This window comes from Pungitius pungitius, chromosome 2, assembly GCF_949316345.1.
Source record: "Pungitius pungitius chromosome 2, fPunPun2.1, whole genome shotgun sequence".
NCBI lineage: Eukaryota > Metazoa > Chordata > Actinopteri > Perciformes > Gasterosteidae > Pungitius > Pungitius pungitius.
The window spans coordinates 21,415,847-21,435,629 of record NC_084901.1 but is presented as its reverse complement, the minus strand read 5'-3'; the positions used below and the strand labels follow the sequence as shown (position 1 = coordinate 21,435,629).

The following is a 19,783-nucleotide window of genomic DNA, read 5'->3' as shown; positions in this document are numbered from 1 at the left end:
AAGATGGGGCAGCAGGATGAACTTAGGCATACGGTGACTGAAAGGCTACTTAAACTTAAGACTTTCCACTTATTGATGACAGTGCAGATTGACATCCAGATTTACGTCCTTCATACGTCAGCAGAGAGACACACACACAGGGAGGATTGGGGCTCTGCCAGTGGTCGTACAGATTACATATCCTCTTTTTTTTTTGGAACTCTGGACACCCAGCTACTGACCAGAGATTCCCGCTGATATTATGGTCTGTCCTCCTGGAGTAGCCCACCGGCCAATTCAAGACACATGCCGATAAGAATCAAGTTTATATTCATAGTGAGGATTACTTAATCGGAGAGATAGCAGAGGAAAGGGAAGTGCTTCTCTTGCCGGAAGCTACGATTTATAGTAACTATGAAAATGAAGATTGGACAAGCAGTTGTTGCTTTTTTCTTGTTCTCTAATGAGGCCCTCCGTTCTCGTCTCCTGACAAGCGAGATGCTAATAAGTAATGACACCTTTGGAAATCTCTTTCAAGACGCTCCAGGAAACTGCACGAGGGGGAACAGGAAGATCGCGAAGTAGCTCGGAGCTTACAGCATGGAACTGAAATTCAACCGCAGAATCAGATTTTTTTTTAAGCTGGAGAATCAGGTCTGTTCATAAAATCCACCACGGCAACTCTGTGACCCAGTTTGGGGTTCCAGCTCATGATTTAAGAAACGCCAGTGTGAAGACGGGCTTATTATCTGAAAACATCAATAAAATATGTAATTTCAGCTGATATAAATAACGTTTACATGTCATCCCTGCCCATAAATAGCCACTAGTCAATTTCCTTTCTTATCTTTTAAGTATATAAACAAATCTATAGAGAAGTGTGAAGCCTTATCAGAGAGCTGTAATCCCAGGCAGGCCTTGACGTTGAGGTGAAAGAGGGATTCAATTCAGCTGAAAACAGATCCACCCTTAAAAGTCGTTTAAATCCCGCAGGGACTGATGAAGACGAGCGGAGTGGACACCAGAGATTGATGCAGCGGGGAGAGAGGCGAAACAGATGCAGGGACAACACTGATAGGAGGACAGATGGGGAGTGAGGGACAGTTTAGTGCACATCCCCATAAGCTCAATATCCTCAGCAGCAATTGCACGGCGTGTGTGTGCACACTGTGGCCTTTTTGTGCTCCCACGCAGAAGCCCGTCCCCGTGATGCATGTCACCGGACACGCGCAGTCTGTCGGGTCCCCGTAGAAGCGGAGACGACGGCTCCTGGACATGTTCTCAGTTTCCAAAATGTCGGTTGACGGGAACGGAAATATCTGAATCCCTGGGAGCAGCTGAGAGTACCGTGTCCAGATGTAATTGGAATGGATTTTTCTGGGTCTCTGGTGCAGCCAGAAATCTTTCCTCAGTCTCATTACGCATTCCCCTTTTACTTTTGACTATTAAGGTGCTTTTTTAACACTAATGAAGTACTCTAAATATATATAGCTGCTCTCTATTGGTGGTTGATTCAAACATCCAACATATGTCTGTTTCAACTGATAGATGATGATAGAGATGTTGTTAATAAAAGATGACACCTATATACAATGTTTAAACAACGCCCAAGACATAATTGGATGATCGATTCAATCATCATTACGAAACACATGAAATAATAATGAGTATGACTTTATTCATAAGTTATTATGTTATGATTCATTTGGTTGTTGTTCATTACTGGTATTAGTCCTTTATGAAATTTGCTGACGGCGTGTTCCTCAAAGCCGTTACACCCGCTCTCCATATCCAGTTGAAGCTGGATTCTCTCATTCATCTCTAGTGTGCAGCACCCTTCAGCGGCATCCGAGAAGGGGATGTTTGCAATTGTTCCATTCGTCGTGGGTCTGTCTGGTGTCAACTATCATAAGCGCCCATGAGTTTTTGTCAAGCAATCCAAAAATGAAGCTCTTTAAAGGAAACTATTTAAACGTCTTCGTTTATTGTCGCCTCTTGTAATGTGTTGCCTGTAAAGGCTTTACGTTAGAAACAGACTTCTGTCCGTGGCCTAAATCTCAGCTGGACTCTCAGGTGTTGTTGGTGTGTGCGTTTTCCAGGAGACACTAGATGGCACTATGGATGCATAAGTCTCTCTCTCTCTCTCTCTCTCTCATACGCACATACTGCCAAACATGACTTTAGTCGTGTCATGTAAAGAGGACGATTAGAGATTTTCCACATATTGTAAAGCAAAATGTATCCGTCAGAATGTGTGTGTGTGTGTGTTGCCCTCATATGAGCTGAAAATAAACCCATGTGGCTTAGTTATGTAAACTGAATTCTTTACAGGGTTATGACATCACCAACAGTTTGTGTGTGTGTGTGTGTGTGTGTCTGTGTGTGTGCGTGCTGACGGTTCATACCGTCAAATGTGTTTGCGCCAGCGCTCTGTGGAGGCAGATTGTTCCTCATCTGAGGGCCGTGCCTCATAAACATGCATTTTGTATCATGCACTTAATCCGCTGGATGTGTGGGGATTAGCGTTCCCGTCCACACAGAGAGGATGCTCTCTCCTCTCCTCTCCGAATCTAATCGCCTTTAGTCTCCGTGTATTTCCGTCTCTCGTGTTTTCTTTTCCTCTCTTTTTACATGTGAATCTCGCTTCCATCCCGGGGTTCTATCCTCGTCCCTTTCCCTTCTTTCCTCGCCTCTTTTTGTCTGCCTGCCTCTCTCCGGCATGGTTCCCCTCAGCTATGATCAATGCAATCTAGCTGTGATTCAGCACCAAGCGGCCAAAAAGTCCAACAGATGAGAAATTGTGATTGAAAGAGATACATATTTCATCTTTGGGTGGTTGATGGAATACTCTTCTGATTTGTGGTTTCAGAGGTTGTCGGAGGCAGTTAATTGCATTAAAATGGACAAATCTCGTCGTTTTTTATTTTGGAAGGATCACAAGGGCCCAATATCTAATATATGGGATCAGATGTCAGATTTAAACCATTGGCATTTGAACTTGTAACATGCAGCCTACTTTTAGAACAAGTGACACTGTGTGATCACAACAGTCACAGCGATACTGACATCCAGTCACTGGTGAGGCTGTGTTTTACGTAAGGAACTTCCTCCTGACACCAATAAAACTGGATAAAAATGCTGTGTTTGAACTCTTAATTGAGCATCTCAAGCCTCACTACGCGCCACTCAACCATCTGCTGGATTTCTCCTGAAATACTCAAAGCAAAGAATAATCCTGCATGTGCAGTCACTCCCGTGACCTGTGACCTTTTCACTGGTCACGGGACAACGGATCAATCAGTGAGGTTTATTATCTCTACACAAGCACACGGCTACCAACACTAATGTTTATCCACACTAATTAGAGCACTCAATCGTGGAGAGAGTTGTCCGGGTCGGGTGTGTTTGTGTGTGTATCGGCTCGTTAAGCCCACAACAAGGCCACTAGAACCGATGCAACAACCACAACAACAACAACAACAACAACAGAGGGGCCGCTTATCCTCTCTCCGCAGAAAGAAGGCAAATCGAGTTTCTTCGGTCCGTGATGAAAGCAACAAAGAACTCTAGACTGTGATCGGCCGCTGAGAGGCTTATTGGTTGAATCGTTTAAAAGTACCACTCAGATGCTATTAGGCGTGTGCTGGAGGGGAAACGGCCTTTGAGGACAAACACAGCAACTTCTCACTTTCGAACGGAAATTGCACCTAATGTGAAGCTTCGCAAGGTGGGATTTTTAATGGAAAAGCACGATTCAACCCCCTGGACTCACTGGAAAAGCCACAGAGTAGATGTGGTTAATGACATTTCTAATAGTGAATTTAAAACCGCGACGATGACTTTAATTTAATTGTTTTTATTTAAGCACAGCACATACACGTTAGGTAGAAAGGTAGCGTTGGAGGCAGTGATGACTGACATCCAAGTTCTAAACTTCTAAACTCAGATATTTTCAAATGTTGTTTTCGTGTTCTGATTTACTTGACTTTAGTATTCACGTTAGCGCCTGCGAGGGTCTCGGACAGTCCGATCAATAGTTGTGATCACGAACAAATCTCTCCCAAATCCAGACACTAGAGAACCGAGATTAGACCCTGTGATCCAATCATTTTGCCTATGAGATGGAGCTGTGGACACAAATAGTAATTGGACCATTCTTCAACAGAGCGAGTAGTTTCTCCATTCATACAGTAGTTGAAAAGCCATGCACTTGAATTCTAAACAAAGCTGTATTTGGTTATGTACTGTTGCCAGTATTACATTTGAGCTTGGAATTAAAATGGCAAACCATAGCCAAGCCAAACCCAATGCAACCGAAGGGGAACCTCTCACCTGCACCACTGCGTGATGAGGATGCCCGGCGAGACACACCGTTCTTCATGGGGAGCAACATCCCCAACATTATAGTCCGCCACATTGGCATTTCAGGATTAACCGCTCGCTCTGAGAAGAGAAAAAAAAAGCCCTTCTTGAGATTTGAACGAGGGTTCGTTCTATTATTTCATCCATTTTGTAGCCTGCTATTCAGGCTTTCATTTTAAACATTGACCTCAAAGTGGGCAGATTGTTCTAGTGATATATTCTTCGCCAAGGCACACAATAGAGCACTTTCTAAGAAAAGGTGACAGTGTTCAGATCAAATATTCATTTGCTTTTCTCAAAGACCCCCTTTTTCAATTTCTTCTCAAGCACCTTCCACTCGGTCCTGTCTTGAACTAGATGGACGGTGGAGATGTCTCCTGTTGGATCTCATGCACAGAGGATTGTGTCGACCTGTGTGTGTCTGTGTAGTGGCAGAGTGTGCGTGTTCAAATACAAGTACATGACACGCGTGCGAGTAACTATCGCCTCCAAATGTGCGGTAGTTTGAGCTGAAGCCTTTTTCAAAAGGCCCTTTGATAACGGATGTAACATCTCCCGCTTGGGGAGTCCGACTGCTCCCCTCATGCTATGCAATGAAGGACAGTCCGTTTATTCATGTCCATTTCCCAGAGCCCCATCAGCCCCGATCCCCCCCGACTCTCCCTCAAACATCGGGAACAAAGGCCATATTCTGCCACAAGTATGGAGGGAAGAGAAAAAGCCTCTGTGTGTGTGTGTGTGTGTGTGTGTGTGGGTCTGTCGTGAGTGAGAGGACATCAAGTTGAATGGGCTCTGTGTGCATGCATCTTTTTGTCCATCCCTGTGTGTGTGTGTGGGGGGGGGGGGGGAGGGGGGGGGGGGTCTGTTGTGTGCATATGCGGTCCTCCCAGGTGAAAAATAATAATGTTAAAAATATACTTTAATAAAGTGTACTAAGTATATTTTCTACATTTTGTACTATTTTCGTCAAATCCAAGTATAGTTAAGTGTATTCAGTTATGCATTAAATTCAACTTAACATCTATTTGATTACACTTCTAGTGTAAATAGTATACTAAATTGGAACAACTTTTTTTAAACTTCAAGTGCACTAAAAGATACTAATGAAAATCAAGATTCATGCGCAATTAAGCACACTTTCAGTACAATTGCATTGGATCGCCATTCTAATGGAAATACACTTAAAAAGGCATTGCAGCGTAAATTATAGTTGTGTTTAAGCACATTTTGTGCATACTGCTATCATACTTAAAAGTTACTATAAACTATATTAAGTATGTCTCTGTAATATTTAAAGTGATCTACAAATGCACTTCCTAGCTATATTTAGTGCTTTTAAAGTGTCCCACTATGACAATAACGTTTTTGAAGTGAAGTTAAATTACAACCTAAACATCATAGACACGTACTTTTAGTGCAATGTTATTAAAGTGTAAGGTCAAAAAAAATTGTTTTGAAGTATATTTCATCAGTACTTTTATCCCCATTTTGTTATATTTAAGAATTAATTTTGCTATTTCACTACAAGTGTATTGTATTACAATTCAGTTCAAGTGCATTTAATCCACAGATTACAAATTGCATTTCAGAAAAGGATCTTTATTATTGACAAAAAAGTAACACACAAAAGCAGATATTGGCAAAAGGTTGAATAGTCAACTTTCTCTGAAATGCCGGACAACTTACTACATGCAAATCTAGCTCTGACTCGAATTACCAGAGGCCTTGTAGCTCTCATTGTTGCACTTCCTCCGTAGAAGGCCCCGGATCTCTGCCACCTCGGTGTTGGGGAATCGCTCCCTCACTGCATCTGTGAAAACCGGAAAGAGACATGGGCATGAATTAAAACAGGATAGACAATGTATAACATTGAAATACAATCATTGATGATTATGGATTTGTCAATCAATCATGACAATGGATTTGGATTCATAACTATGACATTACTGTACCTATAATTGCATTGGTTTTTTCTGGCTCAAGCTGTTTCTTCAGCTCGCCTTTTTTTCCTTTTCCTTTGAGGGTTGCCTTGGCCAAAGTTTCCCTGCCAAACACCAATGTGGCCAGTTCCTGTGTGAAGAGGGACATCCTCCTCCCACTCAGCCTCTGATAGAGGCGTTTTGGGACTTGCACTAATGAGTTGCCCAATGACACCTGTGAAAAAACACACAGGCAGATCAAGACAAAAGGTAAATTACAAACACTTCTCTATAGGGCAGGTTGGCACGTGTCTTGGCTTCAAGTGTTTTAACACAAACTGTACCCCTTGTGTATGCTTTTTGCACCCAATCATAACAAAGACATAACAAGGATTTGTTTAAGGTCCTTCAGTCATACCATGTCTTCTTCGCTGCCAGTGTGACTGCCAGTGCGCGGGGATTTGCTTTGGCTAGAAATTATGGAAGACAAAGGTGAATCTTGCATTTTGTTTAGGACTGTTTTGAGTGAAGACACCAGTCCCGGCAGCTCTAAAATAAGGATATAGTATAAAAAGGGTCAGTATCACATTATGACACAAAATTGCACCTATATAAATGTCATTTTTCAACAGCTACATCTGTTTTAACTTTTATTTATTTCTGATTGGATGAGGATCCTAACTCATACTTTTTACCGCTAGCATGCATGTCTGACATGAATGTTCCACTCACTCAAACCCACAGGGCAGTAATGCCATTATTAAGTGTGAAGATGGAGTGGGGCGAATGTTCAGTTTAGCTTGTGAAGTATAGAGAAGTACAGGGTTCCCAAGTTAAGTCAAATGTAAAATTGCATGACTTTTCCAGACAAAGAAAAATTGAACTACCATGACTATCTATGAATTGTGCAATAAACTAACTGACCAAAGATTTCAGATGAATAGTCATTGAATTTGAATTGAATTTGGCTTAACCACAACTGCTCAAGCAAGCAGTAAAGCTAATAACCAGATATACACCAACTTTGTGTGGAAATATATTTGCATTAATTTGCAATATTTCTTAATCAGTGAAATTTAAACAAAGAGTATTAACAGTAGTCAATGCCGGCAAAAATCTCAACATGCATGTTCTTAAAAATGATCAGTGGGATGCATGTCTTGAATTCATAAAGTTGACTTCATGACCTCAATGACTGCAGGTGTATGGGAGGGTTCAGGTGGTGGCAGAGACAACCCTGACATCACTAGCATACATATACACCCACCCACCTTTCAGAGCCTTCAAACTGTCCTCATCCAACTCAACAAAAACTGCAGGCACTGTCCCTGGCCGCTGAGACTCCGTCCTCCTCCTCCTCACTGGTGTTAATCACCTATGCAGAAAACAACAACCTAATTACCTTAAACAACAATGGCAGCTATACACTCCTAGTCATACGGACGCCAAAAAATAATTTTCCTGGTGTCAGTGTATGTAGAAATTAACATTTTCATACAGAGACTCATTTATTAATAGCTTCTACAAGTGTATTTCTTCATATTGCGACTACAGCACACTTTCCAAGAATCCACCATCCATCCATCACTCTGGCAGTATTTGTAATAGGAGACTGAATCTTGACTTAACATGCCTGGCATTACAAAATAGTTAACTTGATTTGTTTCAAAGTCTTTTAAGTAATACTGATAATTTCAAATAGATATTTGCTGGCTAAATTTGCTAAATGCTTGTGCACCCAGCTTGGAAAAGTCTGCAAAAATTCATGATGTAACTCCCATGGCAAACATTTTCTACGATGACACAGCATTATTTGTAAACTGGAATCACAATGTTCCATAACTGTTAAGTCAAGTTTACGGTCATAGCATGCTTCACCACCCCCTTCTCCTGGCCAGACTGACTGATGGAAGACCATATATCCCCCTCCTTGAGGAAAGCAACACGCTTCTGGACTACTTCTTTGTAGTTTTCTGTGAAGAAGACACATAAAATACAAATTCAATACGACCTTTTAATAATACAAAATAATAATTTCAAGACAGGAATGTCACTGTCATTTAATTTATTTGTACTTTATTACTTTCATCAGTATTGGGCACTAATGTCCATACCACGTTATGGCGGGAGTACCTCCCCAACTTTATTTGTTCTATGTTTTCGCCTGTTGCACCTTCGTGATAAATATAGATAAAGATAAGGTATTGTTCCGTGAACGCTCTACAGGAGGATTTATTCATTATGGCTCGCCACGACACACTGCGTCCGTTTTCCATTGCAGATTTTAGTACCGCCTCAGCGTGGCTGGTCGTCTATATGCCGGGTCGACGGACACACCAGCGCACAAGTATAATCATCAGGCCAGTTGAGCTCGTTTTACAGTTCTGCGGTGGCACTGCGTGTAAAACTGTACAACAAGCGGCGCCGCAGCAACTGCCGTGACCTAACACGACACACGCACAACGTCGAAGGTGTCTTGTTGTTGCCACAGCCAGAAGACACATTTTGTTTAAAATGAAGCTGGAGGCAGCAACAAAAAAAAACACAGCTGGGTAAACTGTTTAAAAATAGCGGGTTTGTTCAGGACACCCCCACCCGTCGCTTTCACGTCACCTTTTGGTATCGTCTCAGCTCGCTTGGAACCTAGCTGAGGTGGTACTAAAAAAAAGTACCCGTTAGCAGGTACCAGGTACTTTATTCCGTAAGAGGCGAGGCGAGTAGGTACCATGTAAAAGAAAAGTGCCATATGTTTTAAGCACTTCATCATCAGTAACGTTGAATTGCATGACAGTAGTCGGTTACAAAGAGTATTCAGAACATTTCAAATGTTTTAGAACTTACCCGCCATAAACAGCAGTTTGGCTGCAACCGGCTTCGGATCTCGTCTGCGTTTAGCTGGCAAAATCACCTCTATCCAGCCTTCCTGGGACTGGATGTCTTTGCAGGTGACGGTAACACCAGTATTTATATTTGCATCCTGTATAATAGATGTACTATCTGCAATAACGGACCCGTCTACGAAATAAAACAACCCATACATTGTGCTAACTTTGCCCTGTTACCGCCTGAGTAGTATCACTGATGAATTTCAAACATTAACCGTTACTAATTGGCTACTGTAGCTAATTGCCGCCCAAACTGCTACATAGTGATTGGACGTCGATGATGCTGCGCACACTGATTGGATGTGGGAACCGACCGACTAAACAGTACAAGCAGTACCTTTGCAGCACTGGTGTTGAAGTCCCTGACAGAATTTTAGGACCCCATGACAGAGAAGTAAGCTAGCATGATGATTTAATGTATTGTTTAATGATTATGACATTGAATGGATTACAACGTGTAATGTTTTCAGCCAAAAAAATAGCTTATTTCTAAAAAATGTTTTGACACACTGCAAAAACTGCTTATCTAAAAAAAATGTAACCAAGTGATAATAAACTTATATCAAGAAAAAAGTAGTTGGTATTGTTTTCAGACCTACCTAGCTCTTTCTTGTAAAATCATTTGACTTAATTTAGGAAGAGTTTCAATTAAGATGTCTCATCCTGAAAACAAGTAAATTTGGCTCCCAGGGCGTGGAGCAAATTGGTCTTAAAACAATTTAAAATACATTAACAACAAAGTACACTTTCAAAAAGTATATTTAAAAAATAATTTGATTACTTGTAAATTAGTATGCTTCCTGTTTGGACTATTAAGATGAACTTAATTACATCTTTTTTGAAGTATACTTTAAAAAAGTACATATTAAATACTCTTTAAATAAAGCACAACAAGTGGAAGCATACTTGGTTTATAATTCATGTACTTCACTCATATTTCTAATACACTAAAGTATACTAAATTTTTACCTGGGCTCTGACTCGAGGGGAGTCCCCTACTGAAAATATGCCTCCGTAGAACTTTGTTCTGCACAAAGAGCCCGTTTCACTCTCCCGCTCTTTTCAAGCTCCGACATCTAAAATGCGACTGGGTGGTTGGTGGGTTGCCTCGGGAACAGATCTGCTCGGGGGCTTTTTAGACCCCCGGTTGGACTCATGGGAAACAGGTACTGGCGTCCGTTGGGAGTCTCGGTGTTGCCGCATGTGCCAAAGGGGGACGTTTATTTTGCACCTTGCTCATGACATGCCAATCAAAGCCGTAGTTCATTCTCTTCCCACTCTGCCCAACCCCTCAACACGGGGGCAGCCCAAGTATATCTTTTACTAGATGTAACACAGGTACTGTCAGAGTGTGTGAGACGTTTCATCCAGTTTCATGGGCCAGATGTGAGCAGATGTGAAGGAAATTGACTTAACTTCGTCAAATCGTCCCATAAAAACTTAAGCAAAAGATTCCCGTCACAGTTTTGAAGTGAGTCTTGAAATGCTGCAGCATTTTCTTTCCACTCAAAGCTGTTCGTTTGACTTTCATAGAAGACTACGTCTGTGTCCACACACCTACGGGTATTTTTAGCCTTACTTTTTTCTGAATGCATTTCAGGTTTTTTGTCCACACCTAAAGTGCTTTTTAGGTCACTGAAATTCTGTATTCAGTGCGTGGAAGGGCTGGATAGAATTTAGGGCTTGTACTGACAGAGTGTCAGTACACAACGCGTTACTCCCACAAGGCAGAAGCGTGCAGTCGGCACCGGAACTGAAGCTGAATGGCTTCCACAGTTTTTCAGTTGTGCGATTTTTTTGTTTTAATTTGGGGGGGAGAAAAAAACTGTTTGCAAAACGCTGTTTGCAGCTTTGAACTAGGCTGAAGAGAAACGACAAATGTTCACCTTTGAAAAGTTTAACAAGTGATTTGTTTTGCTCGAGAAGTTACGATCCGATTAATCATATGTGTGCTCCTCCTTTTATAGACGTCTTCCAGAAAGCATGAATCCTTTAACAGAATGCTCTTTTTGTTTCTGCTCATTTACATCTTATTTTGATGCACTCTTGTGATGAGCTGGGTAATTTATACTCCCAAACCCTGTGTATCAGTGCCATGGGATTTTGAATTCATGTAATAAAGCTTTACTCTGTGACTCACTACGGCTAATTAAAAAAAAATATATATATTTTGAATCGAGCACAGAAGTTCAGGGTGCGATGAAATGATCCAGAGCCTTGTTTGGTACATCATTGTCTGCACGCCGGGTGCTTCAGTGAACACGCTGTTTCTCTCGTTCCTTTATGCCGGCGACAACCCCCAGAGAGCTTCTCCAGAACCACGTCACGTCTTGGTTCTGCCTACACGTCGGCACTGCTCGCCCTTCCTCTTTTCAGCCACCACAAGGCCGCATGTCTTATTATGAACCTTCACAGGCTGCGTGCCCATGGATAAAGGGAGAAAATTACACTGAAATGAGCCTGAAAACATGCTCAAGCACCCCTCCACAAAGCCAGCCAGCTGCAATGTTCTACTTGGCATTGTTCTTCAGCCCAGCGCCCTCCCGTCTTCATTGCTCATTTTCATCTCTTTTTTTTTTTTTGTCGCCCTTGTGCTGTTTTTGCAACACAAGGCTGAGTAAATTAAATTAGTCCCACTAGGGACTGTGTTTCACACCATCCGTTTTGGCTGGAGGTTGAAGTTGAAGCCTTTTGAATAGATCCCAGAAGAAAAAAGTGCAAAAAATGTTTGCATCAGTCCCCCCCTGCCCTAGCAAGTGACTTTAAAAATTTTTTTTAAGGAGCCCTGCATTCATATTCATGCATGGTGATCAAACATAAACGATTACACGTAGGAATATGGCAGCAGCAACGTTTCCTCTTTTCTCCCTGAGTTTAGTCCCCGTTTTTAGGACACTTCTTCGTGGCCACAGTTTGAACATCAAAGCCAGAGCGACAGTGGATTTCGGCTCAGTAATGCAACGGGAGCTCGTGTGATCTAGCAGTATACAGCTCATCTTCACTGTCCTCCTGGAATTACTGCTGCATTTGCTCCATGATTTTTTGCGTTTCCAAGAGCGCTCCGGCCACGAACAATATAAGACAATGGCTCTAAAAGCCACACATTGACAGTGGAACTAAGCTTCAGATCCTGACGCTCTTCCTACACCTTCAGTGGCACGGCAACACAACTTCCACGATGCTTTGAGACTGCGACACCAATTACCCCAGCATGTGCACGAGTTTGATCAGCGTTCTGATGGCAACGACGTGTAATGGTGATAGATGTCAGCAGAAGAAGCTGAGGATGAATTATTTATTGATTTGCCGTTGTTGCCAGCGAGCCCTTCTTCTTCGGCTCTTTCTTTCTGGTGAAACAGTCGATGTCTTTATCTGCTCCAGCGACAAAATCAACGAACGGCTGCATGATCAAAGACTGTGTCACGTCCCCAACACACAACATCAGGCTACATCTAAAATATTTAGATGGCGCAGAGGAAGACAGTAGAGGGAGAACAGAGCCAAGCGGGAGCAGGAAACTCTGCAGAAGGAACTAGATGACTCCCACTCAGCAACCTTCTCCTCCTGGTGGTGCGTTTGATGTTGGCTCATGTATGCAGTTCAAATAGGGTTCTTTTACAGTTTGTTAAGTTCCTCTCTCCCTCCTCTGTTCCTTTTTGAGCACAATCCTCCATCCTCTTACACTTCCTCTTCATCTCCCTCACTAATATTAGACATCTGTCCACCCCAGAAGTCATCTTGGCCCCGATATGACTCAGTGTGATGATGGATCACAAATCCATGTGTTTTCTCGCTTCTTTCATTATTTTTAAGTCCTGTGCTACTTTGGCAGTAGCACACTTGGCCGTTGGAGTTTTTACACACCATGAAAAACTGGTCCTCTGTTTCGCTGCACAAAGTCTGGTTTGCACATCAAAAAGGAAAGTAGGCTGTTAGTGTTAGATGCTCATTACAAATAATAAGCTCATTAATAATGGAAAAAGACAGAGCCAGTGTTAGGATGTTGTATTCAGGCTATACTTTCATCTGAGATGAGACAGTGTTCACCAGAGCCGTTTGCCCCCCCTACTGAAGAAATATACAATCAATCATTTTGCACTTGCAGTTAATAATACATTTAAAAGTTAAAGTTCTAATCCTGAATGTTATGTTTTGGTTTTGTTATTGTGAAAAAACATTTCTTCAAACTCATGAACTTGAACTTGTGTAGATGAGGAACAACTTGTTTATCTACAATAAATCAGTCATTTGTTTACATCAAAACATGATCCAGTAGTTGGAAGATGATCCAGTGGGTCTGTGGCTGGTATGTGACTGGCTGATCTGTGTCTTAGTGATTATCCCACACGCTGATAGAGGAAGCCAATCCACTCGTTACCTGAGAAATAAAACATTGGCTGATCCAGCAAGATCATCTGCTGTTTGCCCTGCCGGTTTGACCATGCTGTTATCATTACCAAAGTGTCCTGGGGAGACTTGAGATTTATTTTTCCAATATCCAATATTATATTCATAAAAAAGACATTTTCCAAGGAGACGCAAATTAAAACTCAGAATGATTGATCTCTGACAACAGGTGCAGCTGTGACTAGCTGTTTGCCTGTTATATGAATATTCATTTCCTTGTTACTATACAGATTTCTCTGCCATCTACTTGTATGTTGCACAGGCAAGTTGGAACAAATAATGCATTTACACAATATAGTAACATGACATTTTAATGCTATAGCGCCTGAAGGAGTGTCAGAGGAGGGAGAGAGGAAAAGCCGCTTAGTACGAAGCCATTGTTGTTGACCAAATATGCACATTATGCACATTATGGACATTATGCACATTATGGACATTATGCAGTGGGTGGAAAACAACACTGTTTGTGCAGGCTGGTGTGGCTTCTGTTTGCTCCGAGGAAGTCCTGTGCACATGATGACTGCATAGGATACTGATCAATCCTATCTATTATTATATAATTGTAGAAAAGGTACAGTAGGCAATTTGGGGCTCATGTAGTAAGATCATCTGTGGTTTATGTATGGTGGGACGGCTAATTGCTTAACTTCAAGATCTTAAGAACAAATTCTGTATTAAAGAGTCTCACCCGACTCACTCCTCAAAGTACAGCTTCAAGACAGAATTGCAAATTGGGAATTTGCAGATATATAAGTGGGATCAATACTAAGAACGTGTATACCGAAGCTTAAATGGGAATAATTCTCCACAAAAATAGATATAAAAAAAAATAGATCAAAGATTTTTTACTTCTCATATGTCAGCGTTGTTGGCTTTGTTACGGCATCTCATTAAATGGAGACAAGCTCTGCAGCTGTGTAGGTTCTAAGTGTAGACCACCAAAGGGTTACTGCAGTGCTGCTGCTGCTCTGTGGTTGAATTCAGCGACTAGATTTTGAGGCTGACTTTAAGCCAACTCTGTAAAGTTGGAGGTTCTTAGTTAAAAGGCGAGACCTTTCCTCTGAGTACAGATACTACGGAGAGCCTGGCAGCTGATAATTAAAAGTCCATCGGACTGAAGAAGGAAGTCGACAGTCATTAAGGTGAGAGGTTCAGCCTTATTGAACAGTCTGTATAGGGACTGAGACCGGGCCATGGCCGAGGCCCATTACAGAGTATTTTGATTAGGAGCCACATTGCCCACCGCAGTGCAAGTTCATTAAATCACTGGGTCCCTCTCATTAATTTCACAATGCTAAACTTGCAATTTAATTTAGTGCAGATGTCATTCTGAAGTGGTGTGTGTGCAAATGTGGCTCAATCACACATACTGTGCGCTGCCACATTTTTGAAGGACTTAGCATGAATGTTACTGCGGCTCTAAGACAGATCTTTTTTCACGCATAGGCAGACACGAAAAAGATTTGGTTTCAAAGAAAATCAAGTTTTGGAGGCTTGTAATCCAGTCCCAAAGAAGAAATGCATCAACCTGCCAATAATCTGATTTCACAACATTGTTATTTTGTATAATAGAACATTGTTTGACAACAACTGAGGGGATTGATTTGCGTTTACATTCAAACATAATCAAAACATTTAAAATCAAAATTCCAACTGATTTGTAGATATTTTAATTGAGTGTAATAATATAAAATGGTAAAGGAATGCAGTAAGTGAAACACAAAAACAGTTAAATGGGGTTTAAAATGTTTTTTTTACCTTTCTCACGCTGTGAAAAAATGCTGATGGTTGACTTCCAATGTTTGTATTCTGCTGTGAGTGAGGTCATAGCAGGAAGAGGGGCGAGGATGTGTGAGTTTGCCTGGTGATACAAAGCGGCTCCAGTGTGTTGTGGGGTGGCTGATAATGAGTATATTCATGTGTGTGCAGAGCTAATTTGGGAAGAGGCAACCAACGCCCTTTCTCACAAAACATTCCCTCAGAGTCCTGTGCTTTTCAAAAAGTTGATAACTATTTACAGCTTCTGACATTGTGCGTTTCAAAACAAAGATGCGGCGAACGGGTGATTTGTGGAACACCAGCATCGCTCTCTGATATCAACCATTTGTTGAAGTGCTTATCTTCAGGAATTTGAATAGTGTTTACAGCTTTTGGTCTGTTCTGTTGCGTCAAGGCCTTGACAGTTCATTTACCTAGGCTGAGTTGACTGAGCGCAGCGACAGCCTCTCTTCCGTCTGGATAATTGAATAGAGTGAACTTGTCATCCCTCTTGTCCTTTTTGTTTTATTTGAGCCAAACTGTTTCGGCAGTATTCAGAACTCATTATTCTTTGTACATTGCACCGCGGACATTTTGTTTTTGCCTGATATTCCTTTTCTGGCATGTTGGCTGTTGATTTGTGACGGAATAGAAAAGCAAGCCATTTCAATGTGATCGAGACGGAAAGGGTGTTGATGTGGCGTCCAGTTGTATTTGTCAAGGATTAAGTGGGATTGGGACCAGAAAGTGGTCAGCCTCTTGAGCAGCTAGAAGAATGTGGTTTTGAAAAGGGAAGGACAGCTAATGTTCGGGTGCAGTTGTGCTGCTGCTTAGTAGCCAACCGCCGAGGGGTTGTAGCCGTGCAGGGAGGATCCCAGTGGCCACCAGCAGGACACTGTGCTTGTTAGGACTGGAGGAAAAAAAAAATCCCAGCTGACGTTTCGTGTATCAGATACAAATATATATGTCACTCAATCACGGCTATGAAGGGTTCGTTGACAAGTCTCGACTGGTAATTGGAGTCTGGTTTCCCCTTGAAGACATTCTTTGATGAGAGAATCAATGGAAAAAACCTGACTTGACTTAATTAAATGTTGACACGCACACAGTTTCGGGGTCAGGAAGACCTCATTCACTCATTGTTTGCCAGTCCACAAAAAGGATATTTTTGATTTTCTCACAATAATCTCTGGATGGAGCGGAAAAAAACATTTTCTGATACAAAGAGTTTTACTTTTGAAGCATTGCTGCTGCCTGGCGAAGTTGGAGGAGTTCAAGAATAAGTTTTGGGCTTATGACACCAAGCGAGATCGAGAAAAGGGACTATTCTCCCAATTCTTTTCCACTCTGTGAGAGAAGCAAATATATCAGCTGAACTGCAATGTCTGAGACTCTAATAGGTTACTCTCATCAAAGTGTCATTTGTGTCAGTCCCTTAACAGAGCTTGTTCAGGAACAGAATATCTTCCGTGATTTATAATCACAGGTTGGATATTGTTCCCTGAGTGTCCTCCTTGACAAGCTTCTTTTTCCGACTTCCACAGGAGGAGAATTGTGGGCTAGAAACATCATTTTTGCAGTAGTTCAAAACTAAAGTAGGGAGTAAAGTACTAAGTCAGAAAACCTTGTTGTTATGCTGTTCACAGGTTGATTATAAACCTGCTTCAAATTTGTATGCAGTATTTTCCTTCCAAATCGGAAACACCATGTGATGTATGAATGCAGTGACCCCTGGTTTTCACCGCCACACCTGTTTCTATTCAGAGGATCCAAATGTTCCACTCAGATGAAAGAGTTTCCTTTTGTAAAAACATTGTGAAAGTTAAAGGGGACATCCAGTTTTTACACTGCTGCTGAGGTCAATCCATCTGTCGTGTTTTAGGAATGTCCTGTTGATGCTGCTAAGAACACGAGGCTCTGAGGTTTTGATTACAGACATTCGGGTGGAGAGAGACAGAGCTATGTCTGTTTACTCAGCACAACTCAAGCACATGTGTTGAGCATCACCAGGAGTTGTCTGTTGTCACCGATTGTTTCCTTGTGGTCGCTTTGGACGAGATCTCCAGAGTCATGTTCGGGGTCCTCAGAATCGACTCTTTGCAGACGATGTGGTTCTGTTGGCTTCATCAGATTTTGACCTCTAGCTCACACTGGGCAGTTTGCAGCGAAGTGCCAGTGGAGGTAGTTTGGACATCTGATCAGAAGGCCTCCTGGGAGCTCTTTGGATGTTTTCTTTGACCCCGGGTTCATCTCAGAACCTGCTGGTGGAATTTTACCACTCATCTTGTTTATGAGCTGGAAGACATTGCTGGGTAAAGGTAGCTTTTGGTGACTCATAGTTAAGTAATCAATTCTAACCTATGATTTTATTACAGTACAGAACTGCAACTACTTTCCTGTGCTTGCATAATTTCATAGTTTCACTTCACACAGGGGGCGCATACTGCCAGGAAGTTTTTTTTTTAACAATGCAACCTCAGGGAAAACACTCTCCTCTGTAAAGATTGTCTAAAGCCAATAGCCTCTAAAAGCAGCAGCTGAACTGATTGATTCCAGCATCTCAACCAAACGCATGCAGCCGAGTGGACCATGGAGCTGTAACAGCAACACAGAGGAAAAGACAAGGACGGTGTCTCTCACATCGCTCGACTGCTGTTGGGTTTCTGAATAGAAAAGCATCTGACATCCTAACGTGCATTGGCAGTAATCTGGTCATGGAATACCTTGCCATTGCAAGTGCCATATTACCCACAACGGCTGGACTGCTCTGATTAGCCTGCTGCCATTGCGACCCTTCCCCAGATACAGAAACAGAAGATGCATGGGTAGAAGTCATCAATCAGCAATGCATTACATGAGTTCCGTTATGATAATGATTTAAATTACCATATAGATTGTGGACTAGAGAGTTGTCCTCATAAATATTTGTTATCCTGCCACCGAATCAACCCATTTAACCGTATTCTAAATTTGACAGGTCGGTGATGGCAATCTTTGATCCAATTGGTGAATACATCAATGCAGGCCTGCTTATGTTTATTTTTAACTCAGTTGATGTCAACCTGCTCTTATCTGCTATAGCAAAGAGGCTGCTATATACCTTTCTATGACTATACTAGAGAATTACTGTGAACTTGACACTTTTTCTCATGTCAGATACAAATTGGCTGCTGTTGAGCTTTTGTGACTGAAAAACATTGTCAATGGTCATTACGTAGCTGTGGTAGATGGTTGTGATCTGGCGTTGACACAAATCTCACATTAACATATTCAACATTAACTGATCCTTAAATTCCATGCCAATGATACTTATTTATCACAAAAGGTTTTGTTGGTCTTTGCCTCTTTTTTAAGTGATTAAGAGACTACTTGGCATTCAGAGAAGATGGAAAGTTGTTTGACATCCATAACTGTTCTTGTCTCTTATTGGGCAGTCATAATGGTTCCTTGTGGCGTAACGATGTATATCAATGATTAAGAGGCAGGAGAGATTCATTGTTAAATATTGTTTTGTTAGCACAAGTCAAGTGAATTAATTAATATTCTAAATAATGAGCTGTATTGAAAATTAATGAATGTCGAGCGAGTGATTTACAAATCAGAGCGCAGCAAATTAATTAAAAACATTCATCAACAATTATCATGTTTACTTTGTGTTTTTATCGGTACTTACTTAAAACATTCCACATGATTTAAGAAATGTCAAAGCCACCAAACATTTGAAACGTGTTAACATCAAAAGATCAGACGTAGCAACAGTGGCTTATTGTTTACTGAATAGTACAAAATCCCCAGTGGAGATGTAAGAAGCTTCTGATTCTGGAGGTATTTTTTAAATTCTCAAGCAAAAAGATGGCCAACACAATGTTTTGCAAACTCGTCCTCTTTGCTCGATAGAATCCCTTCTGAACAGGATGGGGAAAATTACTTATTAGGATCAAGACGATGGGCTATGTGTCTGTTATTTTTGTCAATATTTCAAGCTGAGAAATATTGCTTCACCTGGCGGGCCCTCATGTTAACAAAGCAGTGATTGCCTACGCGGTGGGACTGCGCCCGTGTGACTGCATGCTGGTGCCTTTCTTCGGCCGCCCACTGGTGCCAATATTTAAATGTCGCCTCTCGAAGGCCACATTTTACTTGGATTCCTGTTGTTACTACAATTCTATATAGACTAACGAGCCAGAAATTGTGACGTTTCTCTTAGAGATTTAGTTGATTTTAGAGTGTGTGTAGGACATCCTTTAAATATTTTATGAATGGAGAAAAGATTTTGTTGTCACTCTTGACTCTTGACACCTGAATTGTTTGTTTATAAGAACCGTTGAATTCTTTATTTTTCATGGTAGTCTTTTTCATGGTAGCCAATAATACGTAGAAACAGAAGTCATTTGCAGTGATAAAATGTCTTTTTGCCCCACCTTTTAACAACTAGGATAGTCGTGTGTTGGGGAGACATGAGCTCAACGTGTG

The 19,783-nt window shown here is 41.5% G+C and overlaps 1 protein-coding gene across 2 annotated transcripts in view; it reads left to right on the top strand.

The window, feature by feature from the left end:
- mid2 (midline 2) overlaps window positions 1–19,783 on the top strand; it is a 110,195-nt gene that overhangs the window by 15,076 nt on the left and 75,336 nt on the right. The window lies entirely within an intron of this gene.